The 26,908-nt window shown below is 37.1% G+C and overlaps 1 protein-coding gene across 1 annotated transcript in view; it reads left to right on the top strand.

Moving 5' to 3' along the window:
* Positions 1–1,255: 1,255 nt before the first annotated feature.
* The window catches only part of LOC133523955 (calmodulin-binding transcription activator 2), a 314,418-nt gene continuing 288,765 nt past the window's right edge, over positions 1,256–26,908 (top strand). The window contains exon 1 of the mRNA XM_061859685.1: positions 1,256–1,274. The gene's annotated coding sequence lies outside the window, so the exon portion shown is untranslated. The remainder of the gene's footprint in view (positions 1,275–26,908) is intronic.

Raw genomic sequence — 26,908 nt, 5'->3', positions numbered from 1 at the left:
TTGTTGTCTTTAATATAATAAATAGATAAATAAATAAATAAATAATAATCTTCATGTATGAAGGAACCTTCAATAATTGTAATTGTACTGGGAAGTACCTCCACCTTACATAAAACCGCAGCTAAATAACTAGACCCTACTCATAGTGTTGTGTTCCTGCCGGTGAGTAAGGTTGCCAGAGCTCAACGAGGGACGGGAGGGGGTTAGGGTCGGCAACGCGCATGTAACTCCTCTGGATACTGCTTATCATATCCCTATATAGATTATATACCATCAGGCGGGCCGTATGCTTGTTTTCCACAGACGTTCTATAAAAAAAAAATTGTATTGCATTTTATATTTTTATTTAAAAAATGCTTTTGATAAATGTTTTTTTACGTCGTTTTATTTGAATAGAGAAAATATAACTTTTATTTCAATTATATCGATTTAGATCTTTTTGGTCGCCAAGATTATATTAAAAATATATACGAAATTTAGTTTTTAACTTTAACAGACGATTGCTCTGCATAAAAAAATAACCATTGACAAAAACATGCATAGGTACGTCCTTTCTTATACCTACTAGTAGAAAGTATCTAGAGATATTCTTAAAAGTCATATATATTAATTTTTGCTCCTGTTCCGTGCTTAACCCTCTAAGATACTATTTTTATATTTGAACAAAGATAAAACTAAAATATTCAGCACACCTGCACGTTATAACTTGGAAATATTTCAGCCGGTATTAAAAAAGCTCATAAAAGCAACACGGAAATGAATTTTCGCCAGTAGCTAAAAATCCGAAAGCGCTCGCCTTGAAAATATCGATTGAAACATAATGATCGACATAGATAATTAGCGCTCCACAGGTGTTAAACGCATAACTCCTTATCCAACGGCGCCGAGCCGTCTGCCAAAGACAAAGACTGTTTGTTTTTGGTCAAAAGAAACGGCCCACTGACCGACTGTGCATCGACCGAGACACCGATTCGAACTTCGAAACTGATTTAAATCCGTGCTTAGTGTGACATCACTATCTCTTGTATCTCGCTTGTACTTATATATGCGTGCGAGGGAGATAAGTAGAGAGTAAAAACAGATGAAAAGCGGTTTTCAAAAGATCGAATGTCGCTGGAAAACCACGCAGGCGCGCCAAGGGCTGTCAGCGAAGCAGTCGCGTCTCGCGTCGCGCCTCGCTCGCGCGCCTCCACCTTCGCGACCCCATCAACCCTAAGCTCGGGTCTTTAAAAAAATACAGCTAACATCAACACGACATTCAAGCACACGATCCGGTAAGTGTATAAATCTATCTACATTTGATATTTGTTTAGTTTATTGATGTATCTTTCATAGAGGGAAAGCCTACAAAGTCATTGCAAAATGGCTCGCCCGTCCATATTAGATAAGAAACGTCAGGTTTCCACGTGTCGTGTTGAATTGTCGACTGTCTGATGTTTTAATCGAACGCTTCCTAACATTGCTGGCCAAAAAAAAATAGAACGCGTAGTTCCTAATTTGATTTAAAAACATTGGCCCTTAATAACAAATGGTTATTTTTGTCAACGCACTGGTTTCAAATCTCATATGTTTATTTACGTCACAAGTGTTATCTCATACTCTGGAATACATATATCATCTGTGAATGTAAATGTGGCTATTGTGTGTTGCCATTAATGGAAAGTACTTTGGCAACAAAGGTTAGACAAATGATCTGATAGATATTGCAATAACGTATATTTTATCCTTGTACCGTTATTGCTTTCGTGTAAACGTTATTCTGTGAAACAATGTTAATAACAGCTGTGCATTCTTTGTGAATTTATAACTTATTTTCGTGTACTGTATAACAAATTGATGATTTTATGTTCTAATGTGTCTTTTCTGTAGATATTAATAACATTTTTGTAGCCAAAAACATAAATTACGCATCATTCTGGGACAAAAGAGACTTGTGTTTTGCGTGCGATATTAATATGCTGGATGTAAATAATGTAAAAAGCTTTCTATTAACAAATTCATGCAAATGTAGTCCTTACTATTCAATGCTAGTATTCAATTTAAATATATTATCGTTATTTAATAACACTCATTAACACTAGTTATTTTGGTATTTTTTTTTGTATTTACCTATCAGATCTAAATATTTTTATATACCGATAAATATCTAAATGTAATATAGGAATTATTTAAAGTTTTAATGACTAAGGGGGTTAATTTCATGTATACCTAAACTGTATAAATTTCAAACGGATCGTGCACCGAGTGGTTTAGCATCGAAAAGGGTGTTAGGCAGGGATGTTTAGCAGTACCGTGGCTGTTTACTTAATCTATTCATAGACAGTAGTTTGCATGATTTGAGAAATGATGAATGTGGGCTGAGAATGAGTGGGTTACTTGTGAAGTGTCTTCTTTACGCTGATGACCTGGTATTACTAGCGTCGTCGGGTGTAGAGTTTCAAGAGATTGTAACTAGAATGCATGAGCCTTTTGAAAGGAAAGGAATAAAAATAAATGTATGTAAGACAGAATGAATGGTATTTCGAAAGGGAGAAAATATGACAAACTGTGAAAGTTTTGTTGGACAAGATAGAGTGAAGCAAGTATCTGGGAACCTTGTTTACTGGGGACGGTAAGCATGATAAAGACATTGAAAGGAGATTAAATGCTGGAAATTGTGTGAATGGTAAAATTAACGCTTTTATGAGCAGCCAGAAGGTGTCGCAAAAAGCACGGTTGGCTGTGCATAGAGGGGTGTTGGTGCCTACACTTATGTATGGTAGCGAAAGCTGGGTATGGCAGAAGAGGCATCAGAGCCAAGTGAATGCAGTAAAAATGAGAGCGTTGAGAAGTGTGTGTGGTGTGAAATTACAAGATAAAATTAGGAACAGTGTGATAAGGGAAAAGTTTGGGCTGAACGTAGATGCAGTGACACATGTTGAGATGGCTTGGACACGTGAAAAGAATGAGTGGAAGAACGCTAACAAAGAGAGTGTATAAGGGAGAAGTAGAAGAGGGAGCTGGAAGGGGTAGACCTCGGTGGACTTTCTCTGATCAAATCGGGGAAATCCTGAAGAAAGGCTAGGTCAAGAGCACCAATGTCATGAAAGTGAAGGAAGCGAAAGAGGTATGTCAGGATCGTGGCAAGTGAAAATCCGTGGTCTCCGCCTATCTCTCCGGGAAACAGGCGTGATTATTTGTATGTATGTAAGTAAGTAACCATTCTTTATTGCACCACAAAGAAAATAAATTTATAAACAGATTTACAATGTAAAGAAAGGTAGCAACAGGCGGTCTTATCGCTGTAAGTATATGTGTATGTATCAATTTAAAATTAATTATTTATGTATGTACATTGTTTTTCAAGGTCCTAATACATCTAAGACATCACATAATGTTTACCCAGGTATTGGCTGTTGTATTTATAAAATGTTGTTATGTATTTTTCATGTCACTATATGATGTTCCTATAAATGTTGTATTGACTTGTAAAAGAGCCCTTGAGGCCTACTTGCAGAATAAATTTTTGAATTTTGAATTTTGAAGAGCAAATAATGACTGTCTCAAAATAATACAAGTTAGCCTCATATTCAATACTCAATATGTTTATTACACATATGGTTACAGAGGTGGTATATAAATACATATAATAATAGACCACGTTATGTACCCTATTGGGCGCAGCAGAAATAAAGAAAAAAGCTCTTAAATAATTATAATACAATGATAAAATTCATCTAGATTTCACTTAATACATCAGTTAATATCTTATAAATATTCATTTAAAGGATAATAACATTTCGTACTTAATCAGTAATTGTTTCAGCTTGCGGAGAATTTTTTTTTAATAATACGTCGGTGGCAAACAAGCATACGGCCCGCCTGATGGTAAGTAGTCTCCGTAGCCTATGTACGCCTGCAACTCCAGGGGAGTTACATGCGCGTTGCCGACCCTAAACCCCCTTGTTGAGCTCTGAGAGCGTTGAGAAATGCTGTTTCCGTTGTTTCTGCATTTAATTCTTCCGGCAAATTGTTATGTATTTTTATTAACATTACAAAAGACCAAGTTAAAAGCATCTTAAGACGAGAGACGGGTCGTAAAAGTTTATTTTTGTAGCGCATTGTACGATTTTTGTTATATCTTCGAGTTTAGCACATAATTCGGGGTAGATTCTAACAAACTTGCACATTTTTAGAATATATATACATGGAAAGATGAGAATATTATGCTCTCTAAAGTAGGGTTTGAAGATGTCAGTTTGTTTCACATTAACTAAAATCGGAATAAGTTTTTTAAAGAATAAATAAGCATGTTGCATCCGTACTATATACTCGTATAGGATTGACTGGGTTTAAAATAAATTATTTCACACCATGCATGAAATAAAGTACCAGAATATAATTGAGAAACGTAGATAGAAGTTATAATTATACACAATTTATATTTTATAAATTATACAGAACTATAAAGAGGTAGGTAAGTTGACCGTGACGTTATTTGCAAATCATTTTGGAATCATTTCATTTGATCATTTGTTCCGATATATTTGGTGACATTGGCCGTTACTTCAATTTGCTGCTGAATATACCGTTAATAGTTTAAATTACCCTACATATATAATGTACAACTAATTGACAAATCGCCCAAACTATTCAACAATTCAAAGTAATCATCAATCAAGCCGTTGTCTGGAAATCGCGAGGAATGTCTATTCCAGAAACTGAAATGGAATTACATTACACTAACAAATTCCTCTACAACATTTTGTAAGTCGCGCAGTTAATATATTTTCTGGATATAGAGCCTAGAGAAAACTAAATACTAGAAGAAGGATGATTTTTAGTTTAAGTTTTTTTAGTTTAAGGTACAATAAAAGGTAAAATGTAAATAAAATAAACGTTGTCGAATATTTTATAGGAATATTTGACGATATTAGGACGACCGGTTTGGCCTAGTGGGTATAGTGACTCTGTCTGCCGATGGGCTAGGTGCAATAAATTCCAGTAAGGGCATTTGTTCCCAAGTCACGGGTGTTATCTATGTATTTGTATATTAAATAAAAGTACAATCAGTATTTAAGTATTTATAATGACTATACAATTTGTAGAATACACTATAAAACTTAAAACCTAAATCTAAAAATAAATAATACTAAACTTAAAATAAAATACTAAAAAATATCCCCCTGCGGCATGGTGCCGTAGATACTGGCAGCAAACTTAAACTAAAAAAAAAAAAAAAAACAAAAAAAAAAAAAGTATTTATATATTAAATAAATATTCTGAACCAGGTTTTGCCCCCCCCCCCCCCCCCCCCACACTTTGGAGAGCCCCAAGGCACTGCCTCGCCTAGCCCTTGGGTAGCTACGCCACTGCACAGTACAACGACACAAAAAAATCAACTAACTAGATCCAACATAGCTAAATTGCGAATTCAATAAAACAAAAATATTCTCTTGTTACACACCCTTTTTCTTTAGAAGATCGAGCGATCAAGTTAGCAACCCGCATCGTTTGTCTTTTTTTCGACGTCGCTCACAGTCTACAAGACAGTTTACTGTTGTAAAAAGTCTTAACTCCGTTTAAGAAATTAAAGTCAATATCAAATCGCTGGATTTTTACCCGATCTTGAAACTAAATATAAGGGTTTTCAATGGTTTTCAAATGTGTTAAAAAAATCTAGGCGCGAAGCTTTGACGGCCCATAGAAAATTTGAATTTCGCGCCTTTTTCTACTGACAAGTTGGGTATTTCACTTTATGTGCGGTAAATCGATCCCTTACGTTTACATTTTAAACATTCTTTTTCTATCATTTATAAACTCCTTTTAAATTACGAAGCCGGTGAAAAAAAATGCGAGAAATATTGCAGCGCGCTGTCCGTAAGTAAATATTTACGAAGACAAAGTGAAAATCTATGATATCCCATATTCGAAATGGAATAGACACCCTCGGCCCCATTCGAACTTTAATATACGACAAATATTAGGTCTAGATACAATATGGATTGGATATGTCAGTAAAAGCGCCGTTTTTGTTGGAATAAACATCACTTTCGTCACTGACATATCCAATTCATATCGTATCTAGACCTTATATTTGACGTATCTTAAAGTTCGAATCTAGCCGCCTGTATCTTATTTGCTCGAATCCCATCACGTAGCTACAGGTATACCAAGCATATCGGATTTCTTATTGGTTATTGATCGAAGTAGGATTGAACAACACACCAAAAGAATATGCCTCCTTCAAATACTTTTTTTAAATAGAGATAAATCTCTACCGTTTGGATTTAAAAGTATTAATTTACTAAATTCTAATGGATCTAGGTATAAAGATATGTAACCTATTGCCACGCTTTTAGAGAATGTTAGGCACTTATGACGCGTAGACTGGGTGCTTAGCAAACGTGCCAGTCGTTAACGCTCCGTAGCGTAGCGTAGTCATCTCTCTCTATCGCTCTTCCATATTAGTGCGACTGTGACAGTTGCATTTCGATTGCTACGGAGCGTTAACAATTGGCATGTTGGCTACGCGGGTTGCTAGGAAGTCCCTATCCAAGACCTGTTAAGTAAAGTCTAAAATCAACTGTTTTTTGTCTGAGGAATGTCTATCAGCAATTATGGTTAAAATTAAGAAAATTTAAGTTATAAGAATAACTTAATAAATAATAAATAAATATTATAGGACATTTTTACACAGATTGACTAAGTCCCACAGTAAGCTCAAGAAGGCTTGTGTTGTGGGTAGTCAGACAACGATATATATAATACACAAATACTTACATAGAAAATACCCATAACTCAGGAACAAATATCTGGCTCATCACACAAATAAATACCCTTACTGGGATTCGAACCCAGGACCATCGGCTTCATAGGCAGGGTCACTACCCACTAGACCAGACCGGTTGTCAACTAAGAAATTAAAGTATTTCTAATAACTTTACTAATAGAAATGAATTAATTGATTCGGACAGTCTCCACCAGACAAAAAATAATTAATAATCTTAACACGAAACCTAAATACTTTTACTTGAATATAAAGGTCAAGTTTATTGTCGACTTATTGGACTTATTAAATTAATCAAGTATTACTTATTTCTAGCTTCATTTTGGTAAAATAAAATTTACATAAAGACGCATATTTTGTAAATCAATATTTATTTTCAACATTTTGTTTACGTTCACCCCTCATTAAACACCCCCTGAGACCCCCTTAAGTTGCTGTTAAGAGTACAGGCTGATTTACCGGACCTCGGACCGGCCTGGGCCCGGGCCGAGGCATCCGACACGTCATTTTGTATGACGGCAGATCGGTGATCACGTGGTGCTTTCCATAGAAAACGAAGCTAATACACTAGGGAATATTACGCGAATCTCTCCGTAGGGGGCGCCACTACCACAATCTATTATAATCTGAGGCTCTACCGCGAAACAAGAAAATCGAAATTCGTTATCTAACCTCTCTATCACTCTTGCATATTCGAGCGATGGAGAGGCAGATAACTAAATTTCGATTTTCGCGTTTACCGGTACCTTTGTTAACAAACCGCCTTGCTTGATACATCCATGTCATATTTTATTATCTGTGAAAACTTGTCAAAAAGCAGTTAAAGGCACAGTACGTATACGTTACTCTATGGTTTAGGATAGGTGCTGGTGCTGCACTCTGGCAGCAGAACATTGCAGTAATACTCCCTATTAATAGTAGTAGTATTTGTAAAAAAATTGAAAAATGCCCAAAAATGTGAAAAAAAAGTGTATTTTTTTACCATCCTAACCGTATTCTATTATTAAAGTTCAGATATTTTATGGTACATCAAGCTGACTGGTTTATGTTGTATGAGTTTATGTTATATTGCTATCCATAGTTATTTATTTATTTTATTTAATCTTTATTGCACAAAAGAAAACAATCTTATAGTACAAAAGGCGGACTTAATGCCACGAGGCATTCTCTACCAGTCAACCTTAAGGCTAAGCAGAGAGATTGAGAGTTATGATATGCTATTTTATGTTTTAAACTACTTAACGTCGTTTCTATAATAAAATAATGGGTTTCGACGCTTAAACAGCAGTCTATACATCATTTTAAATGTATTTCGGAGAACGACTAAATTATGCCATCTATCGCCTTTAAGAGTAAATTATCATGCCATTTTTAAAAAATAGAGCTAACTAGGATTTTACCAACCCTGACTAGCGTTCGTACGAAGTGGCGCCAACGCGTCATACGGTCCAATTCGAACTTTAAAATACTTCAAATATTAGATACGATACGGATAGGATATATCCATATCGTATCTAGACCTAATACTTGACGTGTCTTAAAGTTCGAATCGCGCCGATAGAGTGCGCTGTCAAAACAGATGAAAGATGATATCGATAAATATTAAAGCAATTATGTCGACGATAATTGAATGCTCTAACTTACTCATAAAATGTTACTCACAAAATTCCACAGGAACATTACTAAATGTAATATTTTATATCACATTTTTTTTTCTTGCTAAATTAAAATAGTGCAAAATTCCTAAACATATAGGTACATTTTATCATTGTCTAAACACTAAAGAGCAAATCCAATTTCATAAACTAAATCCGTAGCACCGCTACGAAATCACGTAGCCGCTACGATTGCTACGAGCGTAGCAGTCAGCAAAAATTGAATTAACATTTAAATTCAAAGCCTATCCTATATAATAATCGTAACATGCACATTCTATTACATAATTACCACATGCGGACATGAAATCCTTAATGCTTATAATTATAGGACTCAATTTCGCAAATTCGAACGGATTTATAGCCTGGTGGGGGTGACCAGGGTAAATTGAGCTATCAGTCAATGGGGCAGCGAGCCAATAGGGGTCATATGTTAGTGGACTGGTTGACCCAGCCCTGACCCCCAAAATAGGTATTTTGCGTGTTTCGTTCAATTCGGTAGTTTTTCTGGCGTTTAATGTGAGTGTATATGTTTACGTGTAATTATGAAGATTTGAGAATATGTTTTGAGCGGGTTTTTTTTAAAGAAATTAGGGTTCTGTACTATATAAATTACTAATAGGCGTTTCGAACGGTGGAAATATAGCGGATTTAGTAGAATTTTTTTTCTGTTAACGGGAAAGATTTTTTGATAGTTCAGTTGGTAGAGTGGCGGGCTGGTATCCCGGGGTCGCGAGTTTGAGCCTCGTCCGAGACAGTCAGTTTTCCACTTTTCCTTTATTCAGATGCATAAAACTGCCAATGATTTGTGATTTTCTTGCAATACAAGTTGTGTTCTAAGCAAGGCTCAGAAACCGGTTAAATTTCTAAACCGTTATCAAATACTAGGCGCAAAACCTTTATATTTCAGTTTAGTTTTTAAAACCGTTATTTGGAAACCGGTTTTTAGGAGAATATTTCCATAAAGTTGTGAGATTAACCGGTTTACAACAATAAAAACCGATTCCTTCTTATGTGGGTGTCTTTGCTTACGCGGCATACCATTAGGCCGGCCGGCCATCTCATCGCTTGTCGAATAAACTGGTTTATTTAGGTTACAATAAATTTCTTAAAACGTTCGTGTTCTTATGAAAGTTCGGAGTAAAACCAATATAAACCGGTATTTACCGCTATTTTTAAAACCGATCTTTGCTTTTTGAACACGAAAATAATTATGTTATGTCTCTGCCTGTTTTATTGTCTAGTCGAAAACTAGACACCAAAAATATTTTTTACTCCATTTAACTGTAGACAATTGATATCCTTAACTAAGGTACGGTCAACCAATTTGATTCCTAGGCCCCTATAGAACCATGTCATAATGACTTCTACGACAGTGCTTATTGAGTGATGCATGTCATGTATAGAGTAGTTAAAGCGACAAGGTCCTATAGTGGCCTAGGATTCAAATTGGTTGACTGTACATGACCTCATGTTAACTCCAAAATATGTAATTATTTCAAGTTTGTTCTCAGTAAAACATAAAAACCGATCACAATTTAAAATTACCCAATGTGACTCGAACTCACATCTACAAGCAAAGAGAATTGAGTATAGAGGTGTATTGTCAAAGTAAATTTTGTAGTCAACTTAATTTACTACCATCTTTCGACACAGAACGAAAACTCATACAATGGCTATTTGACCCATGTTCTTTCACGTCTGTATTTGCATATGTGTTAAATATGAAACGGTGTCGCCATCTACTCGAGTATAGACCAAAGGTATATTGCCATCTGTTCGAGCATACATTTTTCTTGATTTTTCGAGGTACGTTTTATTATACTGTTTATCTTATACGGAGTTATATATGTCTTTGATATAAGTCATAATTTTCATAAAAGGTGTTATTATGTCATGTCATTGTGTTATGTCATCCCAGATCTAGAGCAGAGCCCAACTGGGGAAGTACCTCCACCTTACAGAAAACCGCAACCAAACACTAGACCCTACTCATAGTGTTGTGTTCCTGCCGGTGAGGAAGGTTGCCAGAGCTCAACGAGGGGGGAGGGGTGTTAGGGTCGGCAACGCGCATGTAACTCCTATGGAGTTGCAGGTGTATATAGGCTACGGAGGCTTACAATCAGGCGGGCCGTATGCTTGTTTGCCACCGACGTAGTATAAAAAAATATCTAAGGAACCCCAATACAAGCCTTCATATGGGCCGTTTAGGAGTGACGTCGCGTGTGCCGGTAAATTAGGAGAGAGCCATTGGATTTTTATGCAACACGGACTCTCAAATAATGGGTAAATTTAAACGTTTGTAAAAGGCGCTTTAAGAAAGTCATGGAACGAAATATTATGAACCACAAAACCAAAGACAATAGCATTAAGTATTTCCATAAACCTATATACAAAATTATTTTAACGTCTAAACTTGCCGTTTTTTAAACCAGTTTATTTTTGCATATTTAGTTGACACTTTTTTTAAACCACTAACCTGTATTAAAATATACATATGTATGTACCATGAATATTCAAAAATAGAAAACATAATTACAACAATTATGAATAAGGAGAAGAAAAATGCGATAAAAAATCTAGTAACCCCCAAAAATACTATACATTTGACATTTTGAAAGACTTCCGTCTACAGTAGCGCCCCTAGCGGCGATATTAAATGCGTTAACGCTCATTGAAAGAAGGTGTAAGTATAACACAATCGTAGGTAATAGTATTTTATACAATTGTGATAAAATAGAGAGCTTTTCAGTCGAGTACCGTATTTAGGCAACGACGCTTGCTGAGTTGCCTAAGTGAGGTCCGAGATCGAAAAGTTTTGAAATAAAAGTAAACAAATACTTTGTAAATTTTCGGATAGTTGTAACATTTATTAGTTAATCAACCAAATACAAAACTACCTAGATCTGTCACTGAACGACCTGACTTTAACCTACATTATGTAATCATGTAATGTTTTCATCTGCCCTCATATGGCTCCTTAAGCCTGGTAGATTTGGTTTACTTTTATTTTAATACCTAAAGATACAAAGTATAGTTTATCATTTAGCCGCTAGGACCAGTCAATAAACATAAAAGGTAATATATTACTGGCCGGTTCTATACATTAACCGGGCGATATTTAGAGCCGGTTATGAACCCGCAGGCTATTAATATCCGGTGAAAAACAATATGGCGCTCATTTCCGAGAAGGTGTAATTTAACGCAGAAAACATCGCTTCACAACTTGACATGTTATTAGAGAAAGTGTATTTATACTAAGATTGTAAAATGAGGGCAACATTAGAAAGATGAAATTTAGAATATGTAATAAATAACTTTTACGAATAATTGTCTTATTTACACGTATTTTACAAAATGTAATAAAAATTTAAACTAGGTACAGTCAGCGTCAAATACTTTGTAGCACCCAAAGTAGCCAAATAGTTCGGTACACCATATATTTAGTATGGTGTACCGAACTATTTGGCCACTTTGATTGCTACAAAGTATTTGACGCTGACTGTACTATCATTTGACTGTAACAAAACATTATTTTTCTACTCGTTGACTGTAGAAGTTCCATGAAGCCTTCGTAAACATACTTTTCACTATGGGAACTCAACTAATAGGTATATTCATAGCCAAACGCTTTAGTTAACTATAATAACTTTGACCAATCACGTGCCGCGGCGGTCAAGACGAAACAAAACGATAGCTCAAATTAATTATTTATTTTAGGTTGTATGGTAGAAACAATTGCTTCATAGGTTAGAAACGTGCATGTGTCACCCTTAAAAAACGACTAAGACTTGTGTTCCGAAAATAGACAAAAAGGGTGTCCAAAAGTCTTAATAATAATAAGACTTTAATAATAATTCAGCCTATATACGTCCAACTGCTGGGCACAGGCCTTCTCTCATGTACAAGAGGGCTCGGGCTATAGTCCCCACGCTAGCCCAATGCGGATTGGGGACAAAGGTCTTATTCGAACTTTATATCTAAACTATGTCAAAAAGCTCACCACGGGCCCTATTCTAACATCCATTAATATTGTAAATAATTATCATGTATATATAATATATATATAAGGGGCGTTTTCATCTGTGTGAGATCTTTTAAGTAGTATCCTGGCAACGACACTTGCGTTCATAGCTGTATAGCCCTATGCGAGAGGATCCCACGTCCACACGCAGCAGGTGTATGCTTCCCCAGGTGGGCGGGGGTTGGAGGCCTGCTCATGGCGCCTCATGCGTTTCTTTTTTTTGTATATATTGCCTTTTAATAACAAAATATCGTAAAAAGTTATATGAGTATTTTTTCACACCCCTGAAATAATTATCTTTTTTTTTTCACCCGTTACAATAGTGATATAATCAAGCTTTCCAAGCTCGTACCTTAGGTACAAAGTAAATAGCGGCGGCGCGCGCCGGAGCAGAGAGTCCGCTCAGTACAAAGTGCCATTTTTGAGCCACGCACACAGACGTGACATTTACGCACACAGACGTTACATTTACAGGCGTTCTCGGGCACTCTCGGACAGAGTTTAGTCGGGCTGTGCGCGCGTTGCTCACTTAACGTCCCCGCCGCCGCTACGTAGGTACCTACTGTCATGTACAGTCAGCGTCAAATACTTTGTAGCAACCAAAGTAGCCAAATAGTTCGGTACACCATATATTTAGTATGCTGTACCGAACTATTTGGCCACTTTGACTGCTACAAAGTATTTGACGCTGACTGTACGTCAAAATGCAGTCTCTAAGGAATGTAAACATGATAAGATGTATGTATAAACTACCTACTCTTTTTTAAAATTCGAAATTAATTCAGAAGCAACCCTAGCGAGTCGGGCAAGTTTAGGTATGTCTTTTTAAGAACGGCGGGAACGGACCTTCTGTTTATTTTTTATTTTGTGCCTAAGGCCTTGCCTAAACACGGTACTCTTTATTATATCACGATTGTTTACTATTGCGAGAATGAGCAAAATACATTTAAACATCAATTAATATACATTTACAATATTAGTGAAATTACATATTTCCGTTTAAGTTAAACCTTTCTGTTCAAATCTAGCGTGCATTTTTATTGGCCAGAAACTTTCAAATGCATGCTGAGCAGCTAAATTCTCGCGTGGGTCACATATAAAATCCAGGGTGGATTTAAATATTCTCAAAGAACTGGTCGAAATGTGCAGCCGAGTTTCCAATAGTGATGTACCCTCTGAAATATTCCTGATTCGAGTTTTGACGTCCGAGAATTTACGTGGTATGATTTTTGAGTACGATTAGGGGGGTGAGATGTAATATTATCTTACCAACTGGTAAAGGCCCTCTTAATTGTTTAAAAACTAATGAAAAAGTTACATTTTATCCACATGTGGGACAAAGTAATCAGATGCTAATTGATTGGAACGGTGTTAGAAAAGGTCACAAGTTCGTACCTTGCCCGAAGCGATGATTTTTAAAATTTTTCCTTCAATTTATAAATTATGGAATGTATATTGAATTTGAATAACCACTAGAAAGCGTTTTTTTAAGTATACTTACTAACTTGAAACGCGTACTCACATCTTCAAAGCCGGCACCGCACTTGAATCCCCTCTAATGTTACAGGATGTCTATGGGCCAGGGAAATTGTAATCAGGCGATTTATATCCTAATTTTCGTCGTATAACAATAAAAAAACACAGTTCTAGGAATTATGGAATCATACTCGATAAACAAATCAGAGAATACAACAGTCTATTGGGACGTCACTAGCCCCTCGCAGCAGCTGACACCGCAGGTGATGAATGGGGCCGTTTAGCTCTAATATTAGGCTTCGGACCGAGCGAGAACGGTTTCGCTTTTCAGTTACTACGACTTAACCTATACAGTCTGTATTTTTGATATAATCGCAAACTTAAACTAAACGTAGGTTTTATACAATTCTGAAGATCATTTAAGATTTCAAAGCTAAACTGGCCTCTAAGAAGCTCGGGGTGCTCAATAGAGCGAAACGTACTTCACACCAGGTCGCCGACTTTCGTTATACAAAGCGCAGGTTCGACATTTAGAGTACTGTTCTCACCTTTGGTCTGGAGCACCGAAATACCAACTTCTTCCGCTTCACTCCATCCAACGTCGGGCAGTTCGTATTGTTGGTGGCCCCGATCTCATAGGCAGTTTGGAACCTGTCAGCCTTCGAAGAGAGTTTGGCTCTCTGTGCCTGTTCTACCGGAATGTCTTGAAGAACTTTTTGAATTGGTGCCACCGTCGCATTTTTATCATTGCACCTCCCGCCAAAGAAACAAAGCTCATCCTGACTTCCTCGATACGTGACAAACCAAGAACAAGCGGGCATCTCGCTCGTTTTTGCCCCGAACGTGCAAGTTGTGGAATGAGCTACCTTCTGAGGTGTTTCCCTTGCGCTATGACAGAGGGTTCTTCAATAAGCAGGTTTTTAGGGTTCGCAGAGGTTGGCAACGCATAAGTGGCTCCTCCGATGTTGCTTATGTCCATAGGCGGCGATGACTGCTTCCCATCAGGCGGCTCGTCTACTCGTTTGCTGCCTATTACATAAAGAAAGGGAGAAAATTCAAATGTATTTTACGAAGAAACAAACTATTTGCTCTCTACTCTTCGCTTGGCATAACTTCTTGAAATAATTAAAAAATACTTTAATCTCTAGGGAGTAAAGTAATCTATAAATTACTACCTCCAAGTCCGCTCAAAAGAGCAACAATTACGAGCAAGTGTGATAAAAAATACACCCATTCAACTTTACAAAACTTTAATTAACTTTTTATGGCAAAAAAATATGTTGTTCTCAAAGAGATTATTTTATGAGAAGTTTTAAAGTATTGTGCAAAAAAGCTTCCTCTTCAGCGTGCTTAATATGGACTCGCTTTTATTCATGAAGTCGTGGCTTTCTCTATTATTCAGCAACGCATGACCCTATCGTTTAGCAACGCATGACACGATAGACGATAGAAGTGTAACCATCATATCCACAGGATTTCTTAAAAATACGTTGACTTAATACTTTAAGGAATATTTTTACAAGCTTTTTATTTAACTTCCCTGTTAGTATTTAGTATGTATGGGACAAATCTTGCAAGTTAAATTTGACCCACTTCCCGGTTTCCGATGAAGCTGAAAATTTGCATACATATGTAAGTCGAGTGAAAATGCAATATTATGGTACCATCAAGCTGATCTGATGAAGGAGACAGGAGGTAGCCATAGGAACTCTGTGATAAAACAACGCAACCTAATTGTGTTTGAGGTTTTTAGAATTGTCTCGATGAGTATTAGTTGCCTTGAATGAAAATTTTGCCAAAAACTTAGTCTTACTTAAGGACATACCTCTAATAGCTGTTCGAATCGAAATTTGAAGTTGTAGCTCAAAGCCGGGACGAGTGGAAGAAGAGGGGGGAGACCCAGCGGTGGGACACAATAGGCTCGTAATCATAATAAAATTTTGAAAAATAAAGAAGGAAAACTTATAAACCTAGTTATTCATTGTGTCAATAACACACTAAAATCATGAATAATGAAAAATATTTAGAAGTGGAAAAACGTAATTGAAACACGTTGTAATAAAATATCATTAAAATAAAACTACATTTATTTCCCTAAAATAAAACGATTCCAAGAGCCCCAGTAAGCTTGGCCGAATTTCACCTTCCCATACAAAAGGAGTTTCGTTCTCATTACCATGATCATAGCGTACATTGAAAATAATAATCAATTTATATGAAAAATAGACAATTATTTTATTTTTATTATTATTTATTTATTATAGACAACATAATGGTCCACATAATTGTTTGTTATGAACTTAATCTACATGTTAGTTTACTAACGCTAATAATAAATTAATAAAAGTGATTTAGTCCTCTGGCTCATTTTGCACATAAGAGGACAATCAAACTTATTGGCTATCATGCTTAAAATGCTGTTGCCACTCCCGCGCACCCTGTCAAGCAGTGAGGCAGTTTTCTTGCGCCAGACGGCATCGAAGCCATCTGTGCGCGCCTCCGCAAACATGGAAGACGCGCTGCAGAACCGCGGGAGTCTCAACAGCATCCTAAACGCATTATTGTATTGGATGCGCAGGGCATTGTAAGCACGTTGAGTATATCTAACCCACAGACTTGACGTGTACAGCGATGTTGACAATACAAAGACTTCATAATTTTTTAATGTTGTTAAATAAAATATTTATCGGTTGAGGAGTACGCTATATGTTTTAATTATTTGCTCGTATTACAGGGCCCACCCGGTGTATCTGACGTCATTAAATATTAAAATCAAATGCGAGCTTGTAACCCAGTTTCTTCAGTAACATAAGGAACTCCGTAATAAAACTTTAGAAACACTTAAACTTTCATATATTCATGAGTGTAAGTTTTTGCTCTAATTGAAATTCATCGCCTAAACGTCTGGCGTTATGGTGGTATCACACGCTTGTTTTTCAATTTGAGTGGAATAAACGAATTTAAAGTACCAGGTATACATAGAATAAAAAACAAAAAAAAGTAACATAAATCTGATGTAAAATTTGAGTTATATCCTCATGTTGGCTAGTAGAATAGGTAAATATTTAATAACGATTTTTTTTTTCACTACGTCGGTGGCAAACAAGCATACGGCCTGCCTGATGGTAAGCAGTATCCGTAGCCTATGTACGCCTGCAACTCCAGAGGAGTTACATGCGCGTTGCCGACCCTAACCCCTCCCACCCCTCGTTGAGCTCTAGGCTCTTAGTTAATAATTTTGTGTTAAGATCTAAAACTGAACTCATGTTCCGCGATTTCGACGGTCTCTCCAGTTTCGCTACCATAGACCTCGATGGCGTTACGTTGGCGGTCTGCTCCGACTTCAAGTACTTCGGTTCGCTCGTACAGTGCGATGGGGATATTGACCGTGACGTGGAAAACCGGATTTGCACAGGATGGATGAAATGGCGACAGGTCACGGGAACAATTTGTGATGTCCGGATGCCCTACCGACTGAAGGGTATAATTTATAAAACTATCATAAGACCTGTCGTCATATATGGATCAGAGTGTTGGGCCCTAAAGGCGACAGGTAAAAAGAGATTGCATGTAGCGGAAATGAGAATGTTAAGATGGATGTGTGGTGTGACAAGAAGGGATAGGATAAGGAATGAGTATATGTATAAGAAGGTATGAGTATATGAGTTGAACTGTTGAAAGTTATAATAGAAGGAAAAATAGAGGGAAAACGGGGAAGAAGAAGAAGGAGGATGAACTGGCTCGACAACATCAAAAAAATTACAAACATCAAGGACGCGGCCACGCTAACAAGAATGGCCAAGCATAGAAAAGACTTTGCAAAGGTGGCCGCCGACGCCCGCTAGGGCATGGCAGCAGAAGAAGAAGTATATGAGTATTCTCAACATCACATGGAAGGACAGGATCACTAACGAGAGAGTCCTGGTTTTTGCACAGCTTCCTAGCATCACTGCCCTGCTGAAACAGAGGCGCCTGCGGTGGCTAGGACATGTACAACGTATGGACAGCACTAGCTTGCCTAGGCAGTTCATTTCAAAAGCGTCGCATTGGACGACCCTTGCTGCGTTTTAAGGACTGCGTGAAACGTGACATGGTCTCTTTTGACATCGATAGGGGCATTTGGGAGGATCTCGCATCAGATTGCGATAGATGGAGGGGTGCCATCGCGAAAAATTACGATATTCACGACAACGCGTGGTTCCAAGACCTTGCTCGAAAACGTGCAAAGAGGCACCACCCACCTGAAGTTGTTCCCGCCATGGCTCCCTCCTTTAGCTGCCACAAATGTGGTCACAAATGCCGGTCCCGCATTGTCTTATACAGCCACGTTGTCCCTCACATACAAACGATGCATTATCATCTGTCAAAATGCTAAAGGCCTTATGATATAAAAGGAAACTTGAAAGTTGCACCTATAGTAGAAAAAATAAGAGCGAACCGCCTAGCGTGGTACGGGCTTGTGATGCGGAGGATAAAAGACATGCGACGAGAAAGGTATTACGAATGAATATGGAGGGAAGTAAGGGGAGAGGAAAACCGAGAAAAAGGTCGATGGATTGTGTGAGAGATGACATGAAACGAACGCGAGTGAATGATGAGATGACGGACGAGAGAGAGGTATGGAAGAAAAAGACATGCTGCACCGACCCCAAATGAATGGGATAAGGGCAAGCGAATGATGGTGATTCGGGAGCACAGTTTTTTCAACCGCCGTTCCTTGAAACCTTCGCAAAGCTCAAGTTTCCACTACTCGAACCAGAAGTAGTAGGTATCATGTCAAATGCTATATGATAACGTCATGTCATGTCATGCACGATAAACATAACCATAATACGCCTGCTGAATAGTTTTGAAACTTTCAAAGTATAACTTACATTTCAGGCTTTCAAATTATTTAAAAACATATTTAGCAACATCAAGAATAGATAAGTTTACAAAACTCGTACGTTTTCATCTCTAATGCGAATTTTAAAAAGGTTTTCACTAAAACTTTACTTCTTTCATGTGTAGAAAGCGTAATTGAAAGGCTGGCTGGCTTAAAATGGCTTAATGTGATTGAGTTTTTTTTACACAAGCATTGAGGTTAGGAACGAAAGAAACAGTTTTTTTTTTATTCAGCTTCCAACCTATTCTGCCTACAGTAAAAAATCGTATGTAACATTACTTTCATACTAAGAATGGCTTATTTCGCTAAAATCTTAGTCCACAAAATGCAGTTTATGATGCTATTTACAGAGTTTTTGCGTCGAATTTGTGTAAGTTTATTTTAAACAATAAGCTTTTCCTAAGGAGTACTTTAGCAATGTTCTCAAAGTTTTTATCTGTAGTTTCTAACGCTGCAACCGAGTTGGCAGTATACCAAGCATCTATATATTTCTTGTTGAGTCCAGTTTAGAAAAACCTTTTGGGGAATTCTTGTACAAGTAAGTGGTTATGAAATGTCCGGAGCTAAAATTGGAATATTTGATTAAAAAACTAACTAAGTATGCAATACAATTAAAGCCCGACCAGAAATATACATATGATAATATGATCATCGTCAAGAGGGCGCTGTTATTCTCAGTGGCAGTACAGTTAAGTATGAAAAATGTATTTCCAATCAAATTCCGCAATAAGGCGCGTAATCATGTATTACTGGTCTGGTCTTCGAAATGATGAAATAAAACACCTTGTTATGTATAAATAGTTGGATTTTTAATGTATCCAAATATTACTTTAGAGCTTTAGCTAGGATTTGGACGTATACGTTGTACCGATTCTGAAAACTACATTCGTACAAATCTGGACTTCCCTGGGGTCATTCTACTCAGAGGGCCTACCGCGACAACCAAAATTCGCAAATTGCAGGGATATTTCTCTTTTACTCTCACTAAGACGTAACAGATGTGATAGAGGAAACTGCCCGCAATTGACCAACTTCGGTTTTCGCGGTTATAGCTTATAATCGTCGGTATTCTCTAACCTACAATTAAATAACCGGCCAAGAGCATGTCGGGCCACGCTCAGTGTAGGGTTCCGTAGTTACTCTTCCGTCACAATAAGCTAAACTGGAGCTTAAAGTGTAGTAAATGGTACCGTTCACCCGAGTTTAACAAATAGGCAAATTTGCATAATCAGTACCTAATTAAAGTAAGTCTTTTTACTATGAAGGGTAAAATTTTTGCGATAACTCAAAAACAGCTAAACTGATCATGTCCGCTATAGTTTTCATTTAATGTCTTTCTTAAGCTCTACTTCCAGGATTTTTTTCATATTTTTTGGACCTATGGTTCAAAAGTTAGAGGGGGGGGACACATTTTTTTTTTCTTTCGAAGCGATTATCTCCGAATATATTCAGTTTATCAGAAAATGTTTCTTGAAAACCCCTATTAGTTTTGAAAGACCTTTCCAACGATACCCCACACTCTAAGGTTGAAGCGAAAAAAAAAATTCACCCCCACTGTACGTGTAGGGGAGGTACCCTAAAAAAAATTAAATTTTTAGATTTTATTGTACGACTTTGTCGGCTTTATTGATTTATATATCCATGCCAAATTTCAGCTTTCTATCACTAACCACCACGGAGCAAAGCCTCGGACAGACAGACAGACAGACAGACAGACAGACAGACAGACAGACAGACAGACAGACAGACGGACATGGCGAAACTATAAGGGTTCCGTTTTATGCCATTTGGCTACGGAACCCTAAAAAGATGTCCTAAAATTTCCGTTAGATTACGTCACGTTTTAGTGTGAACATTTTTTTTCACTTGTATTGTGCGTGGTACACCACTACAGTGTAAACTTAAATATCCATACAATATTTACAGTAAAGTCCAAAAATATTGTATGGATATTTAAGTTTACACTGTAGTGGTAGTACCACGCACAATACAAGTGAAAAAAATGTTCACACTTACTATGATTCAGAAAGATCCGGAACTGTGAGAATGGTTGGTTTTCAATTATTTTTTGGAAAACGCTCTGATACACTTCTTATTTTTATCTGCATTGAGCATAAACCCTGAAAGACGTCGCATAATACAGTGCGTATTTGCAAGCTGAGTGCATCGTAAACATATCTGTTTATTCTTTCCCTCTTATGCAGTGTCAGTGAGACCACATGAGGCTGGCAGACGACAGCCCTTAAAAATAACGGCGCAGTTCCGTTCCGGAATGGCCCGGGCCTTATAATTTAATCTTTATTTGTGTACGGAATATCAGCCGAGTTTAAAAGTGCGTCTGATAAGAACTGAGGGCACTTAACTTTAGACGACCGATCTGGCCTAGTGGGTAGTGACCCTGCCTATGAAGCCGATGGTCCCGGGTTCAAATCCTGGTAAGGGCATTTATTCGTGTGATGAGCATGGATATTTGTTCCTGAGTCATGGATGTTTTCTATGTATTTAAGTATTTATAAATATTTATATATGTGTCCATTTATATATTATATATATCTCAATTTGTGTAAAAATTTCCTATAATATTTATTTATTTATATTATGTATCCATTTATTTACTTAAAAAACCGGCCATATAAATGGAGGGCTCTTATAATTCTGAATTTACATTGCAATGATAAGATTTCGCAAACAATTCTTTATACAGTATGTAGTATGTATATTAACTAAAAACATTTACCCAAACCTATTAATGTTTAGATCAAACTGAATAACTTTTACTATATGGGACCAACCCCAAAATCACAAAATAAAATTTGTCTATTTTGTACATTTTGGCTGGTCTGGGCGTTGTCTAAGGGAGAATTTTTTTTTATCCCGCTTAAAAGTTGCTCAGTATGACCTAAATATTAACGAATTTGGGTAAATGGTTTTAGTTAATATACATACCGTATTCACTCCCTGTGTTATATTTTGGTGGAAGGAATGGTCGTTACGTCCAGTCATGTAATTGATAACGGGGGCTTTTAGCTTAATGCGTTCGATTTATGAAACGTTGGAGCAACGCATAGAGCGGCCGTTTAATACCTGTGTATACCGGATGCGTGCACGACGTGCACGTGCGCGTTTTAACATACATATCCTTATGAGAGACGACACACCGCTTGCATGACATGTGCGTGCACGGCTCCAACGCACCCGGTCCACGCAGCCGGTGTGCTCTGGCCTTGATGCGTTCGATTTATGAACTTTGGAGAAACGCATATACTTATTATTACACAAATTATTATTAAACGAAATTATTACACAAATTGACTAAGTCCCACAGTAAGCTCAATAAGGCTTGTGTTGAGGGTACTTACACAACGATATATATAATATATAAATATTTATAAATACTTAAATACATAGAAAACACCCATGACTCAGGAACAAATATCCATGCTCATCACACGAATAAATGCCCTTACCAGGATTTGAACCCGGGACTATCGGCTTCGTAGGCACGGTCACTACCCACTAGGCCAGACTGGTCGTCAACAGTTGAAAAGTAACATAGTACTCGGTCTTCAGGTACAGTCGACTCTCGTTAATGCCAAACTCGAAGGACTTTAAAAATATTACGAATAAAATTGTCAGTCTTGCTACTGCACTGAGAAAAAAAACATTTAAAACAATTGAAATGGCATTAACAATCAATGCTTTAAACAGTTCTATATCCTATCAAACAAAATAGTAAATTTTACTGTTCCGAAAAGACAGTAAATTTGACTGATTTGAGTAGCTAAAATTAGTGACTGTTTCAATACTTAGAAAAGTACAAACAGTTAACGTTACTGTTTTGTATTTTACTGTTTTTCAAACATTTGTTGATATTGTTTAAAGCAGTTAATCTTAATGAAAATCACTTTTTTCCAGTGTGACTGCATATCTGATAAAAGTAACCTTATTCTCAATATCTCAAACTTTGGCAATTTTAAAAGTAAGCCTTCCTTATCCTTGTACGACGGCCGAATTTTCAATCATCATTTGAAACTGCGCCTGCATCCCGTCATATTCCTTATAGGATTCAATATCAAATAACCATCTCAGAAGAAAAATGACAAATATATCAGGAGCTCGATTCACATTTGATAATTTAGGTTTTGATCTTATTTTCATCCAACTTTGAAGATTGCTGATTGGTGTGTATTTAGTGTGTTTACTATTATACTTCACCCCCACACGTACGTAGCTGTAGTATCTAATACCTATAGCATGTACGCGTTATTTAACAGAATATCGTATTTAGACTCAAAGAGTTGTATCATTGCCTCACATGGCGATCCTGACAGGTTGAGCGTTAAAGGAGAACTACTTAGTCTTGAGTATACATTTATTGTGTTTAGAATAACATAATATGTTAATATATACATATTATGTACGACAATTAATTACACGTCAAGATTAGGTACATTAAGTTGAATTACATTAGAGTTGCCTGGGGCATCGTCCCCAGAACGCTTGCTGCATTTCCCCGTTGAATTGCCAGACTTAGCCGCTGAGCGAAGTATTCCCCCGCACGAAGGTCGCCGGACACCCACACAAGTTTGTGAGAAATTTCTTTAACGACTTGTTTGGTGTCCGATGACCACGGCCCAAAGGTTTCAACTGCAAGTGCCGCAAATATGTAATTGTTTTTTAAAAATGCATATTTGCGGCACTTGTTAAGTTGGGCGTCTTCTGCAGCCGTCCCCGGTTTTCGGGACGAGCCCTGGACGTGGGACGGAGCCAATGTATCCACGCAGGTCACATCCCATGCCAAGGGCCGCCCCAAAAACCAATGTACGAGCTAATATAGTAACGCCTTTGTCATGTGTGAGGGTAAAATAAAGATAAAACCATGCGTAAGATGCACACAAATCACCAAGACGATCGTCAAGGTCATGTCGAAACCATTTTCGGGCTCTCGGAATGGTTGAGACTTGAAATCACAGTGATAAATATACAACTTTCCAAGCTTTTGAATAAATCACGAAGAAGATCGTCAAGGTCATATCGAAACCATTTTCGGTCTCTCGGAATGGTTGAGGCTTGAATCACACTGATAAATATACAACTTTTCAAGCTTTTCAATAAATCACCGAGACGATCGTCAAGGTCATGTCAAAACCAGTTCAAAACTATCACAAATTGTTAAATTAGAATCGACCTCCGAGTTAAGGGTATATTTGAAGACTTGTCTTTAAGGCTCCGTCATATTTGAATTCGATTCAGGTGTGACTGACACAGACACAGACGACACAGATGACGAGACAGATGGTTGAGGACTTGATATCAATATACATGTTACCGTAAAAATACGTTTTTAGTAAGCACGCGTTCTCCCTAGTTATTTTAAATAGTATGTTATATAATTGTGATATAAAAGAGAGCTTTTCAATCGAGTACCGGGTTAAGGCAACGAAGCTTGCTCACGTATCGCCTCAGTGAAAGAACTCGGTGAAAACTAGTTTTGACTAAACGATATACATAACACGAAAAAAAAATTGCCACAACCGAATACAGTACCCCTAGTGTAAATAAATTCGATTTTGAAACGTGACGTACGCGTTTGCGTTTAGTCTCATTTTGTATTGGATTTAGAAAGAGCGCGCCAAGCGGGACGTTTTGGAAACTCAAAATCCTATACAAAATGAGACTTAACGCAAACGCGTTCGTCACGTTATGATGTCGATAAAATTTACACTAGGGGTACAGAACCTTCTCCTTCTATGAAATTGAAGTCGGTGTAAAGAAGTTTTTTTCTAAGTTAACATTTTAAAATGTATAAAGTCATGTTTTAATACAATTTATTTTCTACCTATTAAAAATAAAAGTCTAGCCTCAAACTATTGGATTTAAAAAGAAAATATAAGTAAGTGATGGTTCTGAAACACGTCTATCGGCTGCGAGTCTATAAAATCATGTAAAGTAAGAGTGCTAATCAAGAAGAATTTTGTACATTGACTGGCCTGTTCATCTCTATCAGTCGCGCATAATTATACGCTGTCCCGCTCACGTTGGCATTGACCGCCGTATCATCGGTGGGACAGCAATATAATTATGCCCGTGCAATAGAATATAATAGAATAGAATTATTTTTATTTGTAAACACAAACGAGAAAAAATACATAACATAACAGAAAGTATAAAGTGCCACGAAATGTGAGGCCACTTCGTGGCACTTTGTACTTTCTCAGCATGTTGCTTCAGGCTTCCAGCGCTGATCTTCCGATGAGACCATCAAGTGAAAAGAGTCACGGAAGTTATCAGACAAGAAAAAGAAAGACATGAAATAACATAGAGTGAACAAATGGTTAAATAGGAAAAAGTTATGCAGCAAGAAGATACAATATGATGACTAAATTGAATAAGAATTATTTATATAAATCAAGCATCGTACTCCTAACACTGTATCGGTCCGTTCCAACCATACCTTGGTTGAACTATACAGAAAGGGTCAATGTACGAAATTCTTCGTATTTAATGTCCTCACTTTATCTAAAATAATTTTCGTGTCAAATAAATATTTATTTACAAATAGGATTTTATATAGTACATTACGATACAAGTGCGAAAAATAGGAAATTCGAAACGAGTGGCGAATTACCTATTCGCACATGTATCGTACAACGTTTTACAGTACATATGGCCCTTTAAATGTTCGACACAGTAACGTAATATGCTACTTCTCGCACTAGTGCTATAAAGTAGCCCCATATGTACTGTAAATTATATTTCAATTGAGCTTTATATCTGTCTCCCCTATTCACGGATCACTGCCTACGAAATACAGCACCTGTTATAAACTGGATTTAAATCAAAATTTCTTTGTGAAGGTGAAAATATGCCTCGTTCCTTTTACGACCCTCGTAAAACGGGCCATGTCGAATTCTATTTTTGAACTTTATATAACCCGTATATTCCAATTGCCATCTGAGCGACGCGACCTTTTGCCTCCAGCAAAACACTATAGCTGGGCTGACACAACACAGCGGGGTTGCGAAATGCATCGCAGCCATAGTGTGTGTTTTAGTTTTTATGATTTTTTTTATAAAATGTATGCTAGTATTAAGGTATTTATCTTTGGGCCCATAATTGCCAGAAAATAAATATTTTTCATTTCATTTCATAATTATTGTACACACTCAAAGAGAGCATATTTACAGACGAGAACTTCATCTATCTTCCTTGTTGTTTGGTGTATTATATTTTCAAAACCCGAGCTTTGAAAAATCACCTTGCGCTTAATCACTTATATGGAGTATGGTCTTAGATCAATGAACAGCAAATTAGGTAGTAATTTCACATGACTACGCCTCCGATTTCGAGGTAGTTTTAAATAGCTGTAGTATCTAATACCTATAGCATGTACGCGTTATTTAACAGAATATCGTATTTAGACTCAAAGAGTTGTATCATTGCCTCACATGGCGATCCTGACAGGTTGAGCGTTAAAGGAGAACTACTTAGTCTTGAGTATACATTTATTGTGTTTAGAATAACATAATATGTTAATATATACATATTACGTACGAGCTAATATAGTAACGCCTTTGTCATGTGTGAGGGTAAAATAAAGATAAAACCATGCGTAAGATGCACACAAATCACCAAGACTATCGTCAAGGTCATGTCGAAACCATTTTCGGGCTCTCGGAATGGTTGAGACTTGAAATCACAGTGATAAATATACAACTTTCCAAGCTTTTGAATAAATCACGAAGAAGATCGTCAAGGTCATATCGAAACCATTTTCGGTCTCTCGGAATGGTTGAGGCTTGAATCACACTGATAAATATACAACTTTTCAAGCTTTTCAATAAATCACCGAGACGATCGTCAAGGTCATGTCAAAACCAGTTCAAAACTATCACAAATTGTTAAATTAGAATCGACCTCCGAGTTAAGGGTATATTTGAAGACTTGTCTTTAAGGCTCCGTCATATTTGAATTCGATTCAGGTGTGACTGACACAGACACAGACGACACAGATGACGAGACAGATGGTTGAGGACTTGATATCAATATACATGTTACCGTAAAAATACGTTTTTAGTAAGCACGCGTTCTCCCTAGTT

Source organism: Cydia pomonella, chromosome 13 (assembly GCF_033807575.1).
Source record: "Cydia pomonella isolate Wapato2018A chromosome 13, ilCydPomo1, whole genome shotgun sequence".
NCBI lineage: Eukaryota > Metazoa > Arthropoda > Insecta > Lepidoptera > Tortricidae > Cydia > Cydia pomonella.
The sequence above is the reverse complement of the archived record's forward strand: the minus strand, read 5'-3'. Positions and strand labels throughout refer to the sequence as shown.